The sequence below is a fragment of the Oryctolagus cuniculus genome, chromosome 14, assembly GCF_964237555.1.
Source record: "Oryctolagus cuniculus chromosome 14, mOryCun1.1, whole genome shotgun sequence".
In the NCBI taxonomy this organism is placed as follows: Eukaryota; Metazoa; Chordata; class Mammalia; order Lagomorpha; family Leporidae; genus Oryctolagus; species Oryctolagus cuniculus.
In genome coordinates this window covers 94,180,872-94,195,175 of record NC_091445.1, presented here as the reverse complement: position 1 = coordinate 94,195,175, position 14,304 = coordinate 94,180,872, and the positions used below count along the sequence as shown (strand labels likewise).

The following is a 14,304-nucleotide window of genomic DNA, read 5'->3' as shown; positions in this document are numbered from 1 at the left end:
GCTGTCAAGCTGCCCGCAACCCCAACAGGGATGCTTAAGGGCCACCCTCTTAGGTGTCTCTGATATCGAAAGTGACAGGCTTATCAATAAAATATTCGCGACATCCCGGGGATCTCGGCGGTTCTTGGTATGCTGAGCCACCTTGTGTGCCTTGTCTGCCAACATTTTGCCTCTGAGTTGTAAGAGACAATATTAGTTTGAAGTGGAAGAATAACACAGGCCCTCCTGGGAGCTGCAAAGACAGTAGGAAGGGCTGGGAGATGAAATTATCCAGGAGGTGGTAGATTTGCAATGGGCTTATCACAATCCTTTTTGATAATTCACGTTGCTGTTGCATTAGTCTGCATTAAGAATACCCGGCAGATCCGTCCCCAGACGCCCCTGTGAACTGCACAGTGCACACAGCAATTATTTATGTGGTGGAGTCTGCGTTCTACATGACATGAATTATTTCCTCTTCAGGCCCAGAAAGCATCCTAAATCAAGATTATGGAGGCCGAGTTTAAACCCTGGGTTTGTTCCACTGAGGAAGGTATCGACGGACTTAGAACAATGGGTGCACTCCTCATGCTGCCATCTCGTCTCTGCTCTCACTATGAATTTTTTTTCCAAACAAATGGAGTCCTCGTCCTGAGACCCTGTGCGTGGTGCACAGAGCGTGGGGAGATTTGCAAGTGTTTGTCTGACATCATGAAAGAATCATGGCCGCAGTGAGCGGCTCCAAGTGAGGGCTGAGTCGGGTTTTCAAATGTCCACTTCTAGCTGCAGAGGACCTCGGAGGTCGAGTCGGAGATTTCAACCACAAGGCCAACTGGTTAGGACAGAAGGGGTGGACAGCAAGCTGTCGACTGGTCGTTGGGTTGATGGACAGCATGGAGGGGTCAGGAAGGGGGCTCCATCTGTGCTGCCCTCTGCGTGCCCGTGCGGGGCACGTGCAGCCCAGCCTTGGCTGCAGTTCTCACTCAGGGCCCTTGGTGCTGGAGACCACGGGGAGGCAGGTTCTCCTTGCCCTGGCAGGGAGGGTGGGGCCCCCGGGAGGGTGGGACCCCCTTAGCCATGGGCCCCCGGGCAGTTCGTCTGCACCCTCAGCCTTGGCGGTAGGAGCAGTCAGCTTCGGCGCTCGCTCTATCCGGTAAGGATGTGCAGTGTTTGCAGGAAACTGAGCCGCGTCTGCCTGTGACGGCTGAGTCAGGGTTCATGGGTGGGTGGTTTCCCGCGGGCAGCTCCCAACAGTTCTGGTTCACCCATCAGGGCCACGTTGTGCTCTGCACGCCTCTCTCACTTCCTACAGTGGTAGTGAGGGTGACCCTTCTCCCTGTGGTCCTCGTGGATGAGCGGACGCCCCACAGCCCACGCTCAGGGAAAACACAAACCCGAACAGAGCCAGCACTGCCGGAGGAGGTGTCTCGCTGGTCGTCCTGTCTGGTCTGGGTGCGGTCGCGTTTCCCCGGCACTCCTGGAGGGCTGCCTGTCCCTGACTCTGCCGACTGGCTGTGCGGAGGTGTGGCACCGCCTCTGAGGGCCTGATGACCCGGCCAGGGAACGGCTGTCTTCCCACCGTGGGAAGGTTTGCTGTGGGCTTGTGGCCTGAGTGACTGGGGCTCTGTGTTTCCATTCCAGGCTGGCAGCTACCCCGCTGTCACCCTTGCACAAGCAGCGGCTCCTAAAGCCGCGTCTCCTGGTGTGTGTGTGTGTGTGTGCAGCTGCTTTCCTGAAGGTCCCACCAGGATTGTCTGCGGTGGGGTCGCCCGCGAGATCGCAGTGAGCGGCTCCAGAAGAGCGCTGGGCGGCCCCAGCCCGTGAGCTTGTATGTGGCTGTGGGGAGCTTTCATGTCTGCCTGTCTGTCTGTCTGCCTGTCTTCCGCTGCCCCTCGCTCTCTGTGTGTTCTCTGCTCCGAGTCAGGGCCTGCACCAGGTTCTCTTTCTGAACACAGCCGCTGCCATCACCCGCTGGGAGCACAGCTGGGCTCCAGGGGCCCCCGTCCATCCGGTGGTCCCCGAGCAGTGCACGCTGCGGCGTTTGGTGGTGGCACGTGTGTGCTGGTGGTGTGTGTATCTGATGGTGTGTGTGGTGGCAGTGGTGGCACGTGTGTACTGGCGGTGTGTGTGTCTGATGGTTTGTGTGGTGGTGGTGGTGGCACGTGTGTGGTGGTGGTGTGTGTGTGACGGGGGCGTGTGGGTGTGGTGGTGGCATGTGTGTGTGTGTGTGTGTCTGTGCACATATGCAACTGACTTTTTGGCTCCCTTGTGTTAGAGACCCGTAAACCTTCTGGAATTTAAGACAGGTTTCTGCTTGTCAACAGGCTACAGGCTGTTTTTGAAGACGACGGAAGTCACTTTTGTCATCTCCCACATCACTGATTCGCTGTCTGGCCTTCTGACAGCTGTGAAAATAGCCTCAGCATTGCTCGTCTTCGTAGCTGAATTTCCAAGAACACTTGGTTCCCCCGGAGAGGAGACTGCTGCGTGGATTCTGTAATTGTGGTCAGTCGGTCATCGTGTCTCCTTTTGGCCTGTGGCTGGAGAAATTCACGCTGGACTTCCCGCTCTCCTTTTGATTGAGTAAATGGCGGGTAAAGGGATTGGACACCCCCTTCCCCCTTTGCTATGTTAAGTTTAAGTGTCCGCGTCCTCCCCAAAACTCATACTTTGGGCCCCTGGCCTGCAAGGTGAAGGTGTCAGGAGACGGGGCCCTTGTGGGTGATCAGGTCATGAGGGTGGGTTCCCCTGAGTGGGATGGGTGCCCCCACAGCAGAGGCCCTGGAGAGCCGCTTTGCCCCGCCCGCCACGTGCGGCACGGAGGGAAGGCTCCAGTGCAGGAGCCCAGGAGCCGGGAAGCAGGCCCCAGGCAGCACAGGAGCTGGCAGCACCATGGCCTTGCAGTTCCTCTCCAGACTGCGAGGAGGAGGAAATGTCTGCGATGCGTAAGCTGCCCAGCCTAGGGCACTCTAGTTAGCACCTGGAACACACTAAACGATTTGTCTGTAGCCTTAACGCTGTCTGCATTGTGGGTCAACGCCTCACCCACCTCCGTGTACACACACATGGCCTGTGGGGAGTGGTCACAGGAATCTATCACCCCAAGCCATTGCTCTGTGGATGCCTACTTCAGGCAGGCACATTCACCAAAATAATAATAATAATAATAAATAAGGCAAGGAAAAGTGTAGCTAGAAGAGAAAGATTTTGTTTCTTTTTTTAACATTTATTTATTTGAAAGGAAGAGTTAGAGAGAGCTTCCATCCACTGGTTTACTCCTCATATGACTGGGTGTTCCAAAGCAAGGAACCAGGCACTTCCTCTGTGTCTCCCACATGAGTACCGGGGCCCAGGCACTTGGGCCGTCTTCTGTTGCTTTCCCAGGTACTTTAGCAGGGAGCTGGATCGGAAGTGGAGCAGCCTGGGACGTGGACTGGCGCCCATATGGATGCCAGCATCCAGGCAGTGACTCCGCCTGCTACTCTATAATGTTGGCCCCAGGAAAAGGTTTGGCAACGGGCTTTTGTGGGGCTGGTGAGCAAGAGCAGACAGGTGAAGGAGACACGCCTTGGTTTAATGTGCCTGTGTTGGGAGGGAGACAGCTTCCGGTCCACGTGGAGCTCTGAGCCCTCCTAAGACATTCACAGGGTGTGAGTGAGTGGCCATCTCCCCTGCCCACCAAGAAAGCTCACGGACGAGCCAGGCCGTCTGTGGAGAGGAGCTGCAAGGGCTGACAGCAAGCTGTGGAGAAACTCTGAATCTGCACGGTGAACTTAAACCACAGTCTGCTTGACAAGGGTCAAAACTGCGTCATGACAGGTTTATGCATCAGTACCTCTTAAGTTTCCTGGCCTGCCCAAGATTTTATTGAGTTCTTTGAATTTGTATGAAACATCACCAACGCTTTGATATATTTTCCTGGCTCAAGGGGAAAAAGTAGATAATAACATTTCTGAAGTTCATCAGCGATTCTGCTTTGATTGTCTTAGAATTTATATAAAGTTTTATGACCTCGAGAGTTTCTAGACACTCAAAGAAAAAAAAGTTGAACTTGGAATGCTTCAAAACTGTCGATTTTGTTTTTGATCATCAGGAGTCTTTAAAAAGTTCATGGATATTGTATTTTATGAATTTCAAAGTCCATTTGCACAAAACAAATATCTTTCAATTCTGTTTCCCAGAGGCCAGCAGAGGAGAGTGCCAGGCCAACGGCTTTGTCCCGTGGTGGAGGCACTGCGGCGTTGCGCGTCGTCACCAGGAGGGAAACGGTGGGTGCAGCTCAGTTAGGGAGTCTGAGCGAGGGGCCGTAGCCACAGTTTCCTGACAGTGCTTGGTCGTCAGTTCCTGTTTGACTGCTGCTTCCTGCCGGGTCTATTACTTGCCTAATGCATCCATTGAGCTTTGTCCTAGATACGTGTATATAGGAAGAAACAGCGCATATTAGGTTAGGTTTCAGGCGCTCGCTGGAGCTCTTACAGATTATCCCCCAAAACATAACCCCTGGGAGATCCAAACCGCGGGGCTGCTTCGCGGGTCAGCTAGGAGTAGATGAAGCCATCAGGAACCTGAGGTGCTGCGGCCGTTGTGTGTTTCACAGTGCTGTTACAGCTTGCCTTTGCTGCGTGGTGCAGACTGCACGGGGGCTGGGGGGCTGGGGGGCTGGGAGTGGTGGCGGTGGTGGTACCCCAAGCTAACTTGCTCTGGACAGGGTGAGCTACAGCCGCCCTCCGTCGATCCTCCACCTGAGATGTGCTCTGGCTTCAATCACGCTCACTGATGCCCTGGCTCCAGAGGACGACCCCAGAGTCTTGGTATTGTCATGTGCTCACTGGCCGTCCACCTGTCTCGGCCTTGCGGCTGGGGCTCACTCACCACCCTCACATTTGCCCCGAGTCCTGGGTGGCCCCTCAGACGTCATCTTCTGAAGAAATGACAAAAGAAGCCCAGGGAGTGGCGGAAGGAGGCCCTCCCCACCGTGGATCCTGCAGACTCCACTGGGACATTCGCTTTGCTGCTGCCAAGGCACCTGTTGTGCTGTGTCAGAGTAACTAAGGGAGAATTCCCAGGGCTTACTCCAGGAGCAGATGATTCGGTGAACAAAAAAAAAAATCCTCAAAAGAAATTACAGAGGGTGAAGCAGACTAAAAGCACGGGTTTAATTGTGATTAAAGTTCTGTGTTTAATGAGCATAGGAGGAACCTTCTTCCGTTGTTTAATCTCTCCCTAACACCCAATTTAACAGACAGTAGTTGTAGAAGCTGAAACGAAGCATTCTTTAAATAATATATCATTCTAATTAATCCCTTTGAATTGAGAAAAATATTAAAGTTCTTAATGTAGATTATAAGCTAATAAATTCTAAGAAAACTTGAAGAGAGTGAGTCCAATAGAAAATGAATGCCTTTTCAAATGAGCTTTGCCCACGGATCTTTGCAAAAATGGCACCGATGGTTAAGTACTATCCAAGCGCTGGACTAGATCTGCTCACTTTTTGTGGCCAACTAGTTTTATAGGGTCAATGAGAACCTTCTCTCCCTCCTGTCGGGATGGGACCCTAACCCTGACCATGCCGGAAGTCGGGATGGGACCCTAACCCTGACCTTGCCAGAAGTCTCATTTCACCGATCACGGCACGCATGCAACGGCTGAGCCAGCACCTCCCCCACCTGTGCAAGTGATGTATGTAACCCAGGACTTGCCGAGAACAAGTCCAGGTCCTGCCTCAGGGCCTACGGAATCTTAACAGCAGGTGTGGGGATTTGTGATCTCAAGGAGAGAAGGCAACCTTCACTATAAAGGTATTAGAAGGAGACAGCAGCCTGGGTTAGATACTATGTGTCCAGCTGCAGCAGGTTAACCAATCCATGCAATGAAGTAATTCTTGCAGGTACCCACAAGGCCTGAGCTCTCAAAGCTGCAGGAGGGCGTTAAATTTCAGTCTTATGTGTACAGTTGTAGCTTTTACGATCATGCTTTAAGGGAAATTTGTATACACGAACACTTCTCTTCTAACACTTAAGTCAACAACAGTGGTGACTGAAGTAAACCATAAATGGAATTACTCCCAGTGGGAGATCGGCAGCCGCAGCTCCGAATTCCAACCCCCTCCACTGCGTTCTCGCCCTGCGAGGACTTGTCCTGGGCAGGTGCATTTTCCCAATCCTTCATTTTGGACTTGGCCATGGCCCCTAACCTATCAGCAGAGGTGGCAGAGTGACAGCTCTAAGCCCTAGCCAGCCTTTCACTGCCTCAAGTCTCTGCCAGCGCCAGGAGAGGGGCTTCCTGTGGTCGCTGCTGGTCCTTGAGTCTGTGCCTCAGAGAAGGGGTTGGGGGTGCACCTGCACCATGAAGTGCTGTGTGCACATCTGGAAGCAGATCCACCCCTGAGAAGCCTGGCCCTGGCCAGCAGGATCCTGGGTGCCCCAGAGCCACATGCTCAATGCCAGCTCAATGACTGCTTTTCTAAGGCTCTGGGCGTGGGGCTGGCCGCAGGCAAGTCACAGAGAGGGCTTAGGTGGGATCTGGCGCCAGGGAGCCTGTGGAACATGTCCCGTGCTGTGCCCTCAGCAATCCTGCATGCAGACAAGAGCACCAAGAGCTTCAGGAAACTCCTGGAAAATTCTCTTTTCATTCCGTTATCCATGGACTGTTGGACAGCCTTTTGACCTTGGCACCCACGGGTAAAAACAACAGAACTGCACCCATGCTGGGCGTGTCTCCAAAATACATAATATTCTGGTCCTTTCCTATAAGTTTCTGCCTCTGTAGCGAAAATAATTTCAGTCCTAACAATTGTAAAACCGACGTCTAACGATGTCCCACAGTCATGGATATGTGGCCATCGGGGCTAAAGTTGCCACTCTGCACCGTGACCACCTGACAGTAAAATCAAGCATCTTAGCAGGTTTGAGTTTTTCACAAGCGCCCGTGTTCTTCGTTTCTGAGTGAGGACCCCTAACACCCTGGACCCTTTGAGCTGCGTAGCAAGTGCAGGTGTCGTCTTTTCCATCATGCTTCGTGCTTTGTCTCCAGTTCTCCCTTAGAGCCGAGAGCCCGGCCTCTGCCCTCTGCCTCTCTGAGCTGCTCCACGCGGCAGCCCCTGCCTCCCTCTTGCTCCGTCCCTTCTCCCTCCGGGACCCCCCACAGGGCGTGAGCCTCTCTTAGCTGTGGACATCACGGCCATCAGGTTCCTTGTGTTGGAAGCCCTATACTTCATCTCTGTGTGAGAGCCCAGGCTCACAGGGGCGCCCAGGGCTGTTCCCCAATCACAAGCATGAGCCAGCCTCACGCTCGCCCTTTCTTAGCACCTCTTGGCAAGGTCGCATGTGGACAATCCTGTGAAAAGAGCCCTGTCTGAGCTGCAAGGCGAGGGCCACAAGCTTTGCGAGGTGATGAGATGCTGGCTCTGACCCACGGGGGTGCATCCAGACAGAACCGCGTTCTCCCCGGGGTGGGGGAGACCTTCCTGGGTGGATGAACGCCTTGGGGGCTCACCCTCTGGTTCTGCAAGGGCTTGCTAATGACACTGCTATACCTTCTGCATTGCAAAAGTGGAACAAAACCACACCTGTAAGGAGTCCGGCACTCCCGAGGCTGCTTAGTCAGGGTTTGCTAGCGTTATTAGCCGTCCCTGAGCATGGGCGGTTTTCTCTGGCTGCAGGACAGGGCATAAAACGTTAGTAGTTGGCATCTTGGATTCTAATGTTCTTTAACGGTAGTCAGGAAACAGCAGCACCATTCACCATTCCTAATAAGGGGCCGTGCACATTTTTTTTTTTAAAAGAAGACACCATTTTCTTTGTTTTCCATCATGAGAACATCTTATTTTCAAAACAGGAAGGTCCAGTTTGGGAATTTAGAGTTTTGCTTTCATTCCAAATCTGCCTGAAACGTCCAGAGGCCATTCCACAGGACGGGTGTGGGGAGCAACCGGACTAGACTGAGTTACTGGAATTAAGACTTATTCTATGCATCTGCTCTCCCACAATATGGCGCTGGGAGAGAAGTAAACAGCTTCCGCACAGCTGCCTCCAGTTCAACTAATAAACTGTAGGACTTGCTCCTGATTGGAGGAGAGCAGCGTACTCGGCGTGTGGGCAGCCGAGTTGGGATTGGCGGAGGAGGACTATAAAGGAGGAGAGAGACGGCATGCACCAGGAACATCTATGGGGAACATCTAAGGGGAACATCTAGCTGAAGGAACACCCGTGCAGCCCCCGAGAAGAGCCGGCCGGCGGTGTGCCGCTCCCCTGCGGAAGTGGGGAAAGTGGCCAGGGGGAACTGCCCTTCCACGGAGGTGGAAGGGATAGTAGCCAACCCGGGAAGAACCAGCAGCAAACCCGGGGAGGGCCGAGCAGACGAAAGAACAGCGCAGGGTCCTGTGTCGTTCCCCCACGAAGACGGGGAGCGACATAATGGTGCCGTGACTCGGATAGGAAACTTAGGAGGGAAGAAACGGGAAGAAGTGGGAAAATACCGGAGAGAGAGACTAGCAAAGAGCCTAGGTGCCGGAAGAAGCTATTGAAAGCCTAGGCATAGACTCGGATATGGACTGTGGGAAAGAAGTTAGGATTGAAAGCGAAAGTGAAAGCTTTCATAGACTCGGATGCGGACTATGGCGGGGAAGCTAGGAGATTGAAAGCGAAAGTGAAACCTGGAGGAGGCTTGGACTCGGATACGGACTGTGGGAAAGAAGTTAGGATTTAAAGTGAAAGCAAGAAGAAACTTAGACTTAGATACGGACTGCAGGTTGAAAGTGAAAGTGAAACCTATAAGAAACTTAGACTTGGATACGGACTGTGGGGAGAAGCCAGGAGAAATGAGAGGAATATTGTTGGAAGAAAACTTAGGGAAACATACCGGGTAGAGAAAAATGTTAGGGAGGATGAAGCTGCGAGTGCAGGCCGAGGCGAAGACTTAAGCCACCTTGGAATTCTTCAAGTCACCCCGGGGAGCAAGAGGCGAAGATCTGGAACCAGAGGTAGAGATGTGGGCCGCCAGGATTCGCCAGGTTAGTCCGGGGAACTTGGACTGAATGCCGGTGGTGGCGGAAACATTCGCGGAAGCCGCCGCGTGCAGAGAGAGCACGGGGCGTGAATAGATAGGGAACGCGGGGCTGGTGCGAGGCCGTGGTGCGGGCGCGAAGTGCGTGGAGACCGCGGAGCGTGCGCGCAGAGCCGGGAACCCGCCGGCGGGGCGAGGCGCCGGGAAGCCGCGCAGAGCCGTGAAGCTGCCGCGGGGCGAGCCGCCGAGAAGCAGCCTCGGGGCGGAGCCCGCCAGCGGGGTGAGGCGCCGGGAAGCCGCGCGGAGCCGTGAAGCTGCCGGCAGGGCGAGGCACCGGGAAGCCGCAGGGATAAGAGAAATAGAAGTTTAGAAGCAAAGTGAGAGAAATAGGAATGCTGGAAGATAGAAGTAAAATGGGAGAAATAGGAATGCCCGGAGATAGAGAAATAGAGAAATAGAAAGGCCTCCCTACAACACTGCAATGTGAAAGCTTGGATTCGGTCTGCCTGATTAAGTGAGGCGATGAGCACGATGAGCACCTGCGGCGGCTAGCAGCTTATGCGCCGCAGGTCACCGAAGACAGGCACGAATTAACATCAGTAAGGCCTCCCCACAAAAAGGCAATGAGAAGGCTTGGATTCGGTTTGCCTGATAGGGCTTGTAAGCCCCTGCAGGCTTGACCAGAGCATGCGCTGCAGGGCACCGAACACAGGCACGCATCAGCGCCTAAAAACCTCCTCACAACATGGCGAAGAGAGGACCCGGATTCGGTTTGCCTGATTGATAGGACTTGTAAGAGCCTGTGGCAACTCTAGCAAGTAGAGCAGAGTGTGTGCCGCGGGACACCGAAGACAGGCGCGTATCAACGCCAAAAAATAAAAAGAAAGGGGGATCTGTGGGGAGCAACCGGACTAGACTGAGTTACTGGAATTAAGACTTATTCTATGCATCTGCTCTCCCACAATATGGCGCTGGGAGAGAAGTAAACAGCTTCCGCACAGCTGCCTCCAGTTCAACTAATAAACTGTAGGACTTGCTCCTGATTGGAGGAGAGCAGCGTACTCGGCGTGTGGGCAGCCGAGTTGGGATTGGCGGAGGAGGACTATAAAGGAGGAGAGAGACGGCATGCACCAGGAACACCTATGGGGAACATCTAGCTGAAGGAACACCCGTGCAGCCCCCGAGAAGAGCCGGCCGGCGGTGTGCCGCTCCCCTGCGGAAGTGGGGAATGTGGCCAGGGGGAACTGCCCTTCCACGGAGGTGGAAGGGATAGTAGCCAACCCGGGAAGAACCAGCAGCAAACCCGGGGAGGGCCGAGCAGACGAAAGAACAGCGCAGGGTCCTGTGTCGTTCCCCCACGAAGACGGGGAGCGACAGACGGGTGTGCCCAGGTGACTTTTATTGTTAGGTTGCGACTGCGTGGACCTGACTCCGGCTCCCCGAGCCTGCGAGGGGCCCATGCGGGAAGAGGCAGAGCAGCGGCCAGGGCAGGAGCCGCACCCGATGGCTCAGGGTCTCCATGTGGCTGCGCCCTGTTGGGTCCGCCCTTTCCGGGGACTGCAGAGGAGAGGCCCACAGGTCTCTGCCTGCCCTGCGGGGTGCTGGGAAGCTCCCCCTGCAGGCGTGGAGGCAGCTCCCCCAGCGCCTCCTTTCTCACTAGCAGCTCTCACGCTAGGCTGCTGTGGTCAAGCGGCCCCTCTGACGCTATGCAAAGCATTGCCAGGTGCAGCTCCCAGTCAGGTATCTGACCACCCACAGGGAGGCCAGAGGCCGGGAGCTGGTGTGGGCAGAGAGGCCCTGCAGGCTTCCCCGTCCCCTCCAGAGCCTCCTCCGTCTCCAGCTGCTTTGTTCGCTTCTCCCCTCCCAGGAATGCCTGCGCTCCCCGATCTGCAGGCCCTGCCAGAGCTGAGGGGGCGGGGCAAGGACACGAGGGTCCCCGGGGACTCCTCCTTCTGCACAGGCCTGCAGGTGCTGCTACAGGAAGTGATGGCGTAGGACTGGGAATGATCAGAGATGGGAGAGAGTGAGCGGGGACAGGGAGGACCCCTCGCTGTCTGTAAAGATGTCAGACCCCGTGCTGAGCCCGTGCGGGTCTTTTCTGGGGAGGGAGCAGCTGCATTTGTAACTTGAGGACAAACTCAGGTCCTTGCATTTTTCTTTTCTTTTTTTAAAGATGTACTTATTTATTTGAAAGGCAGCTAAGAGAGGGAGAGACAGAGATCTTCCACCCACTTGGTTCACTCCCCGAATGGCTGCAAAAGGCCAAAGCCAGGAACCTGGAGCTCCTTCCAGGTTTCCCACGTGGGTGGCCCGTCTTCTGCTGATTTCCCAGGCACATTAGCAAGAAATTGAATCAGAAGTGGAGCAGCTGGGGCTCAAACTGGCAGCTAAACCCACTGTGCCACAACACCAGCCCCAAATTCAGGTCCTTTTTAGTCTTCCAAAATGTTAAATTAAGCCAAGACTTGTGAAAAAACCTGGCTAATTCAAATCAACGTGTTGAAGACTTACAAATTGCCAAGCGGCGTGCTTGGACTGTTGGCTGCTGCAATGGAAGCGGGCTCACCTGACCCACCTTTGTCTGTGATGGAAAAGAGCCAAGCGGAGATGGGCGCCCAGTCCTTGCCGTCCCAGGCCACTCTGGGACTAACAGGCTTTGCCATTTGGTGCCAGGGACCATACACCCCACCTCGGGCCTGCGGGGAGCAAGGACACACCTCCTGTGGGTTCCTGAGAGCCCTGGAGGTGATGGGAGAACAGCGACCCACCCATGGGCTCACAGGGTCAACGGATGACTGGCAGACCCAGGCCAACGACCAGGCGCTGTGTCCCACAGGGCACAGCGGGGAAAAGCCTGGCTGTTCCCAGGACACCACAGCTTGTCTGGTCCAGGGCTGCCTCAGAGGTCACACACAGCCCCCGTAGATCCTTTCCTGGGACTTCCTCCTCTCCCGGGGTCCCTTGGCCCACCAGTTCCAGAGTGGGACTGTGTCCAGCAGGGGGCGTGGAGGAGCGGAGCAGTTACCCGCCCCCTCTGTGTCTGCTTCCTGCACACGGAGCCGCTGGGCAATCGTGTCCTAGTCATCACTTCTCTCAGATCAGAATTCCATGGTGCCACTTTTTATCAGCTTAATTTAAGTGTTAATCATGCTGCATTAAGAAAAAATTTCTCTTATTAGGAAGATAATATTCCAATTAAAATTTAAACCAGCCTTATAATAATTAATCAGATAAAATTAAACGCGTTTCATTTGTTGCATGAAGAAATCAGCAATTCCTCAGAGTTTGGATTTAGGAAAATGCGCATTTTACACAGACAGTGGCCTGAACTGTTCAGTGGAGATGTTTAACTCACCACGTTTGTTCCTGGAGACGCCTCTTTGGTGTTGTATCGATGATATTGGTCCATGCTTCTGTCCTTGTGATTAACCTCTTTGACAATGCTTATTGTCATGAGCACGTGGCCCACTGCTGTTTGTAGGTGGATTGAGATAACCCAAGGATGCTTTGTCAAACCAGCAGTGCTGCCTTGTGCTATGCACTTCCTGTCACTTTAAAGACGGGCGCCACGGCTGAACATCAGGGACTGGGGACCTGAGTTTGAGCCCCGGGTCCATCCTCGTCACACTGGGACTCCCTGTGGCTCAGAACAGGAGGCTGTGAGTGAGATCTGCAGCGACATCATTCGCAGAGGACGGGGGACATCTGGTCATGAAGCGAAACCAGTTTCTCTGCAGATAGCTCGTGGCATCACCTCCATGACAAGCCAGCAGCCACCACTCATGTATCCTGTTTCTGGATCTGCCTTTTCCTAGAGAATCCTAGACAATTGGGTGCCCCCTGCTGTGGTGGAATGAGAAGGCCATGCCAAGGTGGCCACTGGCAAGCCAGTGTCAGTTACTCAGGAATGGCTTTGAAACCCACCTGGCAACAGAGCCTGCCCGGCAACAGGCTGTGATTGGTTGGGGCATAGACCGCCCCTTGACCAGATTGGCTGGTCTTGACTATATAAGATGTGGTTCCAACTGAAATAAACGAGTCTGTGGGCTGCTCGCCTCAGGCCTGCTCTCACCCGACTCCCCCCAGGGTCTGTGTGGTGACTCCGCGCCTCTTGCCCCCCACCAGGCTGCTCCTCTCAGAAAGGAATCCACTGCAACATTGTTGAGAAATCAACGGCAACACCCTGCTAAAAACAAGCCCCAGACACGGACTTACAAGGGGCTAAGACATCCTAAGTCTTGCCAGAAGGCCTGTCAGTGACTTGCATTTGCAAGAGGATTTGGTTGTTTGCCCGCCCCCTCTCTGTCTGTCTGTCCATTGATCAGTTGCTCTGTCAATCCACTCAAACATCCACCCACCAGCATATGAATATCTCTGCTTGTGTTTCCATCCATCTACAGCGCATGGGCGAGAGAAGCCTTCAAGAGGTCTTGGACCTCATTGGGACAAATTGGAGATCTTCCACTGAGTGAATATGATTCTTTTTTAGTACATGAAGCTTCCTGGGAGGAGCTACATGGGCCAGAGACAGTGTTTAACTAGGCACACGACTGGGGCGCGTCTGGCCCTTGGTGTAGATAGCTGGGGGCAGGACCACGGGCTTTCCGGGCTACACTGAGTCAAGCTCTGGCTTGTGGCCAGCACCTGTAAGCACTCCCTTGCTGCCAATGGTTCACCACCCCTCCCGTCGAGACCAGGGCCTGCCTGACCCTGTGGGGGCTCCTGTGATCTCTGGGCCAGGGTCCCCCGCCCAAGCCGGCTGCCTCTCCTGCTTCTGATTTGAGAGACCACGCAGAGGGTCCTTGCCGCGTGGTGGCAGTGAGGAGCCATGTGGTTGTCCCCACAGTGCGAAAGCCGCTCCGTCTGGCTTCCCCACAGCAGGAGGCCCTGTGAGGAGGCGTGTGGCTGCCTCTCCAGAACTCAGTAAAACCTCTGTCGGAAGCTCCTATCTGTTCACAAGTAGAGAAATACAGTCTAGAGACTTAATGAGATAGGGTGAATCTACCACATGCCTGGAAGCCTGTCCCGACGTTGTTAGACACCCTGAGTGTCCCGTCCGATGCACGGGTGCAAAGAAGGGGCCCATCATGTGGACCCTGTGGGCTCAAAGCCAGCGTGCTGTTTAGCGATCACAGCTTTCATTGTAGACCTGGGAAGACAAGGGACTGGGGCGTGTCGAGTTGATTTGTTCTGCGCGGCGAGCGGCTGCGCCACCTGTAGCTTTGGTTGGGCAATGCTTGCTCTGCGTTTACTCAATGGCATGTGATGACTTAGTAAGAAGGCCCTAATCCATCCTGCAACTTCAAGCCTGTGGCTTTAATC

The 14,304-nt window shown here is 54.3% G+C and overlaps 1 long non-coding RNA gene across 1 annotated transcript in view; it reads left to right on the top strand.

The window, feature by feature from the left end:
* LOC127492724 (uncharacterized) overlaps positions 1-14,304 on the top strand; it is an 89,447-nt gene that overhangs the window by 72,218 nt on the left and 2,925 nt on the right. Inside the window, exons 4-5 of the long non-coding RNA XR_011382081.1 lie at positions 2,304-2,562; positions 4,161-4,247. This is a non-coding gene — a long non-coding RNA (uncharacterized lncRNA). The remainder of the gene's footprint in view (positions 1-2,303; positions 2,563-4,160; positions 4,248-14,304) is intronic.